Source organism: Montipora capricornis, chromosome 11, assembly GCF_036669925.1.
Source record: "Montipora capricornis isolate CH-2021 chromosome 11, ASM3666992v2, whole genome shotgun sequence".
Taxonomy (NCBI): Eukaryota; Metazoa; Cnidaria; class Anthozoa; order Scleractinia; family Acroporidae; genus Montipora; species Montipora capricornis.
In genome coordinates, this window is record NC_090893.1 from 30,231,273 (window position 1) to 30,241,272 (window position 10,000).

At 39.2% G+C, this 10,000-nt stretch overlaps 1 protein-coding gene across 4 annotated transcripts in view; it reads right to left on the minus strand.

Annotated features, from left to right (window-relative positions):
- The window catches only part of LOC138022797 (N-acetyllactosaminide beta-1,6-N-acetylglucosaminyl-transferase-like), a 24,803-nt gene extending 15,893 nt beyond the window's left edge, over nt 1–8,910 (minus strand). For all 4 annotated transcript variants that reach the window (XR_011126640.1, XM_068869753.1, XM_068869755.1 and 1 more), the window contains exon 1: nt 8,746–8,910. The gene's annotated coding sequence lies outside the window, so the exon portion shown is untranslated. The remainder of the gene's footprint in view (nt 1–8,745) is intronic.
- Nucleotides 8,911–10,000: the final 1,090 nt, after the last annotated feature.

Below are 10,000 nucleotides of genomic sequence, written 5' to 3' on the forward strand. Positions count from 1 at the left end.
ATACCCTTTGTTAAGCATTGGTTGTCAAGGGGGCATTGGTCTTTTTTCCAGCAATTACATGATCTTTCTACATTGGCTATCTCGGGTTCTAGCGTTCGTAGCACGCGCTTATTGTGCTTGTCGATTATGCTTTTGACATTGGGCATGCAATTATATGATAGCTTTAACGTGTTACGGTTAAAAATTGGTCTAAGGGCGTGGCCTTTGGGGAAACATTCGTCTTCGATTCGTAAGAACTGTTTTCCTAGGTTAGTCTTGACCTGTGCATCATAAGGCGGGTTAAACCAGGTGATGATTCTTTTCCTTGCTCTGACAGTCCTTCCTCTGCTCGGTCCTGGTTGGAATTTCAATGTATATTGGTACCCACTCTTGTCCAGGGCCGCTTGGTATGGTGGTACTGCGTTGTTGAATGTAGATTCATCGGACGAAATGTCTGATAGCCTCTGGTTTACGCTTTCCGGTATTCTCTTCAATATACATGGTGGATGGTTACTCTTGGCGTGCACGCAAGTGCGTGCTGTGTGGTGCACAGTAATTTACAAGTACGCGCATGGGTAGCAGGATAAAAAAATCATCATGTAAAAACAGTAATCCTGTAGAGATAGTAACCATTGTACGATCCTGAAGAGTGGGACATGGTCCTACGAAACAAATTTGTCGACCACGGAATGTAGTCTATCTTACTTGTAACTGTAACTGTATGCACAGCTCTAGCTTCATTAGCCATTGAGCACTCTGCGAGGGCTTATTGGCAACTCACATTTAGTATTTAGTATATATATATATATATATATATATACTAAATACTAAATGTGAGTTGCCAATAAGCCCTCGCAGAGTGCTCAATGGCTAATGAAGCTAGAGCTTCGAGTTAGTCGATCCTTAGGTTTAAGGCTATGAAGGGGTTCAGGCTTTCCCATCCCACCCGTGAAAGAATCCCGGGATACTCACGATAGGCCAATTCAATGTCTCGATAGCTGCGTTGCCAGCGTGGTTGTCCTGATGGTGTAGTGGAAATCACACCCTACTGGTATTCAGGGGGACGTGGGTTCAAATCCCGCTCAGGGCAATTCTTCATGTTTTTCATTCGCTATAATTAATCAGTTGGTTAACGGGATGGGTTTCATTTCTTCATTCTACGGTCTATATAAATAAGCCTGCATCATTAACTTGATCCCTCTGATTAGTTGATGCCTAAGTTGGTGTTTGCCTGTGAATCGTTAGTCGATCCTTAGGTTTAAGGCTATGAAGGGGCTTAGGCTTTCCCATCCCACCCGTGAAAGAATCCCGGGATACTCACGATAGGCCAATTCAATGTCTCGATAGCTGCGTTGCCAGCGTGGTTGTCCTGATGGTGTAGTGGTCATCACACCCTACCGGTATTCAGGGGGACGTGGGTTCAAATCCCGCTCAGGGCAATTCTTCATGTTTTTCATTCGCTATAATTAATCAGTTGATTAACGGGATGGGTTTCATTTCTTCATTCTACGGTCTATATAAATAAGCCTGCATCATTAACTTGATCCCTCTGATTAGTTGATGCCTAAGTTGGTGTTTGCCTGTGAATCGTTAGTCGATCCTTAGGTTTAAGGCTATGAAGGGGTTCAGGCTTTCCCATCCCACCCGTGAAAGAATCCCGGGATACTCACGATAGGCCAATTCAATGTCTCGATAGCTGCGTTGCCAGCGTGGTTGTCCTGATGGTGTAGTGGTCATCACACCCTACCGGTATTCAGGGGGACGTGGGTTCAAATCCCGCTCAGGGCAATTCTTCATGTTTTTCATTCGCTATAATTAATCAGTTGATTAACGGGATGGGTTTCATTTCTTCATTCTACGGTCTATATAAATAAGCCTGCATCATTAACTTGATCCCTCTGATTAGTTGATGCCTAAGTTGGTGTTTGCCTGTGAATCGTTAGTCGATCCTTAGGTTTAAGGCTATGAAGGGGTTCAGGCTTTCCCATCCCACCCGTGAAAGAATCCCGGGATACTCACGATAGGCCAATTCACTGTCTCGATAGCTGCGTTGCCAGCGTGGTTGTCCTGATGGTGTAGTGGTCATCACACCCTACCGGTATTCAGGGGGACGTGGGTTCAAATCCCGCTCAGGGCAATTCTTCATGTTTTTCATTCGCTATAATTAATCAGTTGATTAACGGGATGGGTTTCATTTCTTCATTCTACGGTATATATATATATATTGCAGTTAGATATAGCTCTTTGGCATTACAAAGCTTTTGCTTTCATGTTCAAATTGAGCACTCTACTAGGATGAGTCATTGCCGCTAGCAATTGCTCATGCTCACTAGCTCGCTAGTTTGAGCACTCTGGCATGGCTTAGATGTACCACATGCGTGGGACATTTGGGGTGGCTTTATAAGCTTAACCTCCATCCTAGACATCAGCACTGCACTGATGAGGCTCAGAAGGCCCAAACAGTACTGTCTGCAGTTATATATATATATATATATTAATTTTCACAATAGACAAATTAATTAACAATGTTTTACGACAATGAACTACAACAAATTAATTATTAAGAAATTAAAGATTGAAGGGTGGATTTTTATGTTAGGATAAAACGCCTTACATTATAAATAGCTAAAAAGAGAGAGACAAACAGACACAACAACAACAACAACAACAAACAATAGAACAACAGACGAATAGGCTTATCGAGTTGGTATGATCACCCATTTCTTTTTAAAATAGTCTTTCGTGTTTTTAATTTTCCTTTCTGTTTCGCACTTGACAACAATTCTGTTGTTAAACCCAGTAATTTCTGGATTAATTTGGCTTCTTCTGCAGTCACACAAAAACAATTTCCCAATGATAACAAAATAATTGAGTAAATTAAGTAAGGGGCATTTTTGCGATATTATTCCATATAAAACATTTTCCAAAGAGAGGTGTACCCGTTGATGAAATGTCCAGAAATGTCTGGAATGTGAACATTGATAAAAAAGTGGCTTAAAGTTTCTGACCGAGCCTTACAAAAACTGCACAGATCATTCGGTCTAAAACCGATTTTGTGCAATTTTGTGTGGGTGTAGATTATAGAGATAAGAAAGAAATTTGTATTGAAAGGCCTTGACGTATGATTCGAGGGCAACACGGTGAGCTAAAATAAAAAAGTGCTCTATTTGATCAGAAAACCGTTAATTAAAATTTCTTTGCAGTGTATGGACTATACAGGGTGGCTGCGCTTTCTTTCCGACAAGAAGTGAATAATAAACTTTTGATTTCTTTTCCATTTCGTCAAAGACTTTGTATTCCGTCACAAATGTGAGGGCTGTTATAGACGGAGACTTATTGGTGCCTTTTAAATGGGGTGGCATAGAATGACGAAGGCCGGCCCACTGCAGAAAGTTAGTTTTCTTTATAGTTTTTGAGAATATGCTGTAAGATTGTCTGTTGTCAAGGTCCAGTAGAAGGTTATGCGTGTAAACAATTCTGCAATCAAAGTAATTTTTGTAAAAACTGGTTTTTTATCTATACCTATTTCTCTGCTATTCCAAATAATATTATCCCAATCTTTTTCTAATGAAGGGAACGTTTCGCGGAATTCTGACCACCATGACAAAAGTTCATGGTAAAATTGGCAAGAAATTATATATTCTTTGATACCACCGAAGGGTTGTAATTTGTGTCCCAGATATCTCTTCCATATTCCATCATTATTATTAAAAATCCTTTCAAGCCATGCTAACCTTAAAGACTTCATTCACCATGCACTCCAGATCAATCATTTTTAGACCACACTCTGAATATTCATTTATTGTTGACACTCGAGTTACCTTATCTGTGCCGTTCCATAGGAATTTGAATATCATTTCATTCAATTCTTTAACCACTTCCTTAGGTGTGGGTAACATAGAGCATATGAAAACAAACTTTGGAATAAGAAATGATTTGATTATTGTAATTTTACCATATATAGATAAATTCCTCGACGACCAAATGTTTATAAGTTTTTTAATGCTATCTAGTCTTTCCTTAAGCAGGTGTTGATCATAAGTAAAGTGAACTCCCAATGCTTTAACAGGTTCATCAGACCATTTGATGCCAAATGGCTTTTCATTGTTGTTTTTGGATGATCCAATCCACATGCCTTCACTTTTTGTATAATTAATTTTAAGACCAGAGATGCTTTCAAAACTGTTTAGTAGGTCAAACAATATTTTTGCAGAGTTAGTGTCAGAGAGAATGGCCGTGGTGTCACGATCATCAGCGTATTGTAAGAGTTTTGTTTCTTTTTTACCAATACAATACTAATTTCTTTTATACTTGGGTTCTGTCAATGGCAATTGCTAGCGTTTCCACTGCTACGATAAAAAGATAGGGAGAGAGAGGGTCTCCTTGGCGAACACCGCGTTCAAGCGAAAAGAAATTTGACGCCATGCCGTTATTTATGGAGCAGCTTTGTATATTCTTGTAAAACGTTTTCACCCAGTGAATAAAGTCTGGCCCAAAGTTAAATATCTCTAGACACCGGCATAGAAAATTCCATTCAACGCTATCAAAGGCTTTTTTGAAATCAGTAGGTCTGGGATATTTTCCTCTGCCGTAAATTCCATTGTATCATAAATTGATCTAATGGTTTCTCCTATAAAGCGATCCTTAACATATCCCGTTTGATGACAATGTATAATATCAGGTAATACATTATTTATTCTTGTGGCAATTACTTTAGTCATTATTTTTGTGTCCACATTAACATGAGCGATAAAAAAGTACTCTAGGTAATGAACCGTAACATCTTCGAAAGAGTGCAACACTTTAATTTATCTGAGTGAGAACTTTGGCTAGATTTCTGAATGTTATTAACGAGTATCGTACATGTGAAAGTTGCTTCAAGTTTGGTGTTTAGACAAAATGTTTGCTCCCCGGTTGAAATGTTCGTTTGATAACTTAAAAATTAATGGCTGTTTTCCTCCTACGGGTCGCGATGTAAAATATCTGTGAGATACGACGTACATTAACCCCACTCAGTAGTGGACGCTTTACTAAAACACAGCTGTAAGATTTCCGAGCTTAAATCCCTGCTCAGCCGGCTATGAAGGAAAGCAATGGTTGGCGCAACTTTCGAGAATGATCTAGGTTAAATGCCTTCTCCCTCTCCCCATTCTGAAGATTTGAGTTGTACTTTGCCTTCTGCGACGCAACCTAACTTACACGTGATTCATACTTGCAGCCAATGAAATCGCGAAATTTTCGGGACGTCCCTTATGCTGTGGCCAAAGGTACGGGATACGGGAAAGTTAAAAAAGATAACACAACAATTTGTGACTTCGATGAAAACATACCATCGACCGAAACGTCTGCGCGGACTGACTACGTCAACCCGGATAATAGAAATTAAAATAATAATAATAAATAAAAAAGATAGAGGACTGTAACGATCATTCGCAGAAACGACAGCAAAACTTGCTTTACGGTTTAATGTTAATCATATCGGCAGGATCTATAACTATTCAGCAGCTGGCAAATCCATTGATTCAATCAATTTCGTATTGTTTCCCATTAATTTCCTAGCAAATGCAATGTTTAGAAATATCTTTTGAGTTTTGTTTGACTGAATTCGCAAATTGTGGAATGCATTTGGCTGTTATATTACCCAGGAATTGCTTTTCGAGTAAATGGCTATGCGTGATGAGTTTGAGGCAACCATTGAACGCACGCGTGTCTTGAAATGCCGTAGACATGCGGCCGCTTGAGATTACTCTTTGCCAAAAGTTGTTTTAACGTTACAGCGATTTTTTAGCAAAAGTTTGCTTTCTCCACCTCACCAAAACGCTTGGGCCTGTATTTGGCGACAATGGCGTTTCTTTAAAATCCATTTCTCATCAGTTCACCCTCTTCCCTTTCCTCGTCATGTTCAGTGTCAGCTATACGTATATACATAGATTCATATTTAATTGACCACTCCACATACGTAAAGGCTTTTCAGGGACAATGAAAAAGCGGTGGCCCGAGGCAAATCAGTTGGCTATTATTATAATTATAAGTGCAGGCACGAAGTATAGCGCCCTAACCAGTGGACCACACGCAACCTTTTGTATTATTCTATCCTTTACGATTTTGTTGATATCCATTATAATATTAGAATAGCTGCCAAGCATGAAGGTAAAGCGCCCCGACTGTTGGACTACATTCCAACCTTTTGTATTCTTGTATCAGTTATGATTTTGTTGATATCCATTATAATATTAGAATAGCTGCCAAGCATGAAGGTAAATGAAGTTTTAAGTCTCACTTTCCCTAGAGTTTGTTCAGTCAAGTTCGTCTGAGCAAGTCAGGAGGGCTAAATTGATTGGGGCTATAATTTGTGCGACGGATTACTAGTAACTTTGGGTTGGTTTTTTTTTTAATTTGTACGTACAGTGGTTAGTACATATTGTTTATGAGACCAATAAAGTTGATAGACAGACAGGACGTTATTGCACGAACTTTACCAAAAAACAAAGAGCACTTACTACAAACAAAGGTATTGGCAGACAATCATCCGCTAACGTCATGAAACCGTTCAGTCATTGTCATTGTATGAGAAAGTTAACGAATAGGGGACAAAGGCATCTACAGATTTTAACAAATTACAATGTATTAAATATTGAATCTAAAGAAAACGACTATCACCATTATAACATCCCTTTTTTAGGCTTTCCATCTCGCCGTACTTCAGACAGCATTTTTTGCACGAAGAAACACTGCATGAATGATGAAAGTACTCAATCACGTTTGCTTCAAAAACTTTAGCCGTCGTGCCTGGCTTTTCCCGAATGTCTTTAAAACTCTCTTTTTCACAAACAGACGAGAGACTAGGACAAAACCTCCTCGAGATTGTACTTGCGAACAAACTGAAGAAGAGGTGGCTGATTATTGACGTTACTTGCCCGAGTGACAGGTTGTTGCTCGAGAAGTAACGAAAAATTCACGCTTGCCGCGGGATTCCCGTTGCAATCCTGAATTCTTCAGGCTTTCCTTTGTTACCCGCTCAAGTAACGTTTCTAACTGCGATGATCCACATCTTAACTAGTTTCCGAGTGTAACTTACGAGGTACATATGCAAGCCCTTTGCTGTCTTCCTTTATTGCCGTAGAGATATGGCCTTTAAGTTGCAGCCCATTTATCCACGTTTCATTGCTTTCGGGCTAAGTTATTTCCATTTGACGAACTAAAATGCACTCGAGCTGAACCTGGTTAATTGTGGTGCATTCTTCTCGTATCGTCAATGTTTCTTTATGAAGATGATAACACCAGAAAAAGTCGAGAAAAAACTCTTTAAAAGAGTAGAATACCAATAACTGTACTCAAGCCACACTCAGAAATAAGCCGTAGTTATTTTGACTAAAGCTACCTTCTTAAATCAAACAGATCGCACTTACTGCCAAGAGCAAAGTATTGCACTGAATTCTGTCACATGAGTCATAGTATTCGGCGCTTATATTGAAACCATCTCAAGAAGTACTTTGTGCTCGTATCCTCAACTGCGACTGTCGAAGGCACTTTAATAATCCGAAAATTACTACTAGCACTTTAATATTGAATTTTTGAGTGAGACATCTGTCTTCAGGAATACAAGTGATGGATCGACAAGGTTGCGCGGAGCACTGAAAGTTCTTACATCTATCTTCTATCATTTGAAAAGAACGGCAATAGAACGAATCTTAAGGACGGTGCCACCTTCTGAGCACACGCCACAATCATTTTATCATGATACCGCGGAGCGGAGCTCCCTGGTTATTTATTCTTACTGCCTGGGGACCTTCGGCGCGCGCGGAGCTCCGCTACAAACAAAATTCAGCCAACCCAAACCTTTACTAATGTTAACATTAGGCCTATAAAATAACGTATAAGGCTAAGGTTAGCATTTTTGTAAAGGTTTGAGTTGTTTCAGTTATGGCAAAACAACGACCTGTAACCTGCAGTTTACATCCTCCTGTTTCTATTACAAAATTTGAATACAATCATCAATCAAGCTTGCTCGTAAAATTTTCCTTCGATATATTTTATAACAATTGGCTTAAGCCTTCAGCTCTGTGTCTATATTTAGAGTTACGGATGCATTTGGAAAATCTGGAGAGTACTGAGTAAGTCTTCCCTCTAGTTTCTAAACTTCCAACAGGCCTCCAAACTTCCATAGACACGCCAAGCATAAAACAAATTTAATTAGCATATCGTGCAAACGTTTGCTTGCTAAATATTATCCTACTTTACGGCGGTGGAAGCGGGATGATGAATAGCGGCTAAAAAACAAAAAAAACTTCAGATTTTATTCTATTTCTAATATCACAAAGTAATACTCAGCTGGTTTCGAAATTACTGGTTTCGAATTGTTTACGCGCTCTTCAGCATCTTCACTACTTTTCCGAAATATCTAGGAAATATGTTCACAAAAATGTCTAAAATATTAGTTGTCCTCCAACAAATGAGTTGAAATATTCGAAAGTATTCGAACATTCTAGCCCACCTTCCTTCCAAACCGATATTTAACGAAATTACTCGCTGGGTGTCATTGGTTCTTTCTAAACCACTTGTATGGAGCCGTCCGTGTTCGAAACGACACAGTTGAACAACAACAGCAACTGTAAAAGATCCGAACTCGGAGGCACACTAGCTGGATATTTACAAGTGTAACCGAGAAGCTGAAACAGAGACTACCAGGTTCAAATTCAGAAAGTGTTCAGGACTGGTCTTAACACGGGATCTCAAGGCAAGCGGAATAAATAATTTCTAACTTACCAATCACATGTATCGATCTCTTTGCTCTGTTCTTTTGCTATCACTTTGCTTTTTCTCTCTTCACCCAATCTCCAGAGACTCAAACTTATGTTTAACTTTGGTATATTTGCAAAAAAGTCAAATTTGAACCTATGACAAATGTGTCAGGGAGGGGGCGTCTCCAAGGTAAACACATCCTCGGAGACCCAGGGGCAGTTAGTCGGATCGATAAAATGTCCGTAGAGCAAGGGGGACTTTTGTCTGATTGGTTGATAATTTGCTTGTGCCCAGGCTTTTTTGACACGCGAGCGAGCGAGCGAAATAACAAACAAAATGGCGGCCGAAGATGTCTTGTTGCATTACTTGCTATAGGAATTTTTTTTAGCCACAGTATCGTGTACACCTTTTTTCTTTCGGAATAGCGGTATTTCAGTGGTAAAACTTCTTAACAGTCTTTCGCTCTTGTGTGATCGAATTTTCGTCGGCGGCTTCATGCACAAGATTTCCGAGTAAATGTCATAGATCGATTGAGGTGGGAGTTCAGCCGAGACGGCCCTGTCAGTTGAAGTCTGCTAAGGTAAGATGAGTTCGCTATTCCTTTCGTTTTGTATATAATCTCAAGCTAACATAAGCAAGCACAGCCTATTAAATGTTCTTTTAAAAATTAATGTATTTTACTTTCCTTCTTGTCAACAGAAAAAAACCTTATAAGAAATGCCAGCGTTATTAACGTCCTCTTCTTCACCAGTTCCTAAATTTTAATTACTAGTTTCAACTAGCAAACTTGTGTGGAGGTTTTACTATAACGCCATGGATTGAAATCAGGGGTTAGATAATAGGGGAACTGTAGGAAGCTGCACAGTAGATAGTTGATGAAGGTGCATGCGAGCTATTGCTATTTCCTATTTTTTTGTGTCTTTAAAATTCGATTGTTCTTCAGGGAATTTTTCCTATCTTTTATGCTTATGGCTGGAGAGAGAAAAATGTTGTAAGCTTGTGCTTCATGTTAACAAACCAAATATTTTGAACCTCGCAATGGTGACTATAATGATGCATGTCCATTTAATACTGCTATTTTGTTCCCACTTTTAGATTTTCTTATTTTGTGACCCTTTTATCCACTTGACACCCTGTAAATAGCAATTTGTTGAAATTACTGTATACATTATGTGGAGGGGAAACCTCTGCAATGCAGCATGCCAAAACACTATGTTATACAAATGAACTTCTAATTCACATTAACTCTGAACTGCCAAATATTTAGGACTTGCTTTGT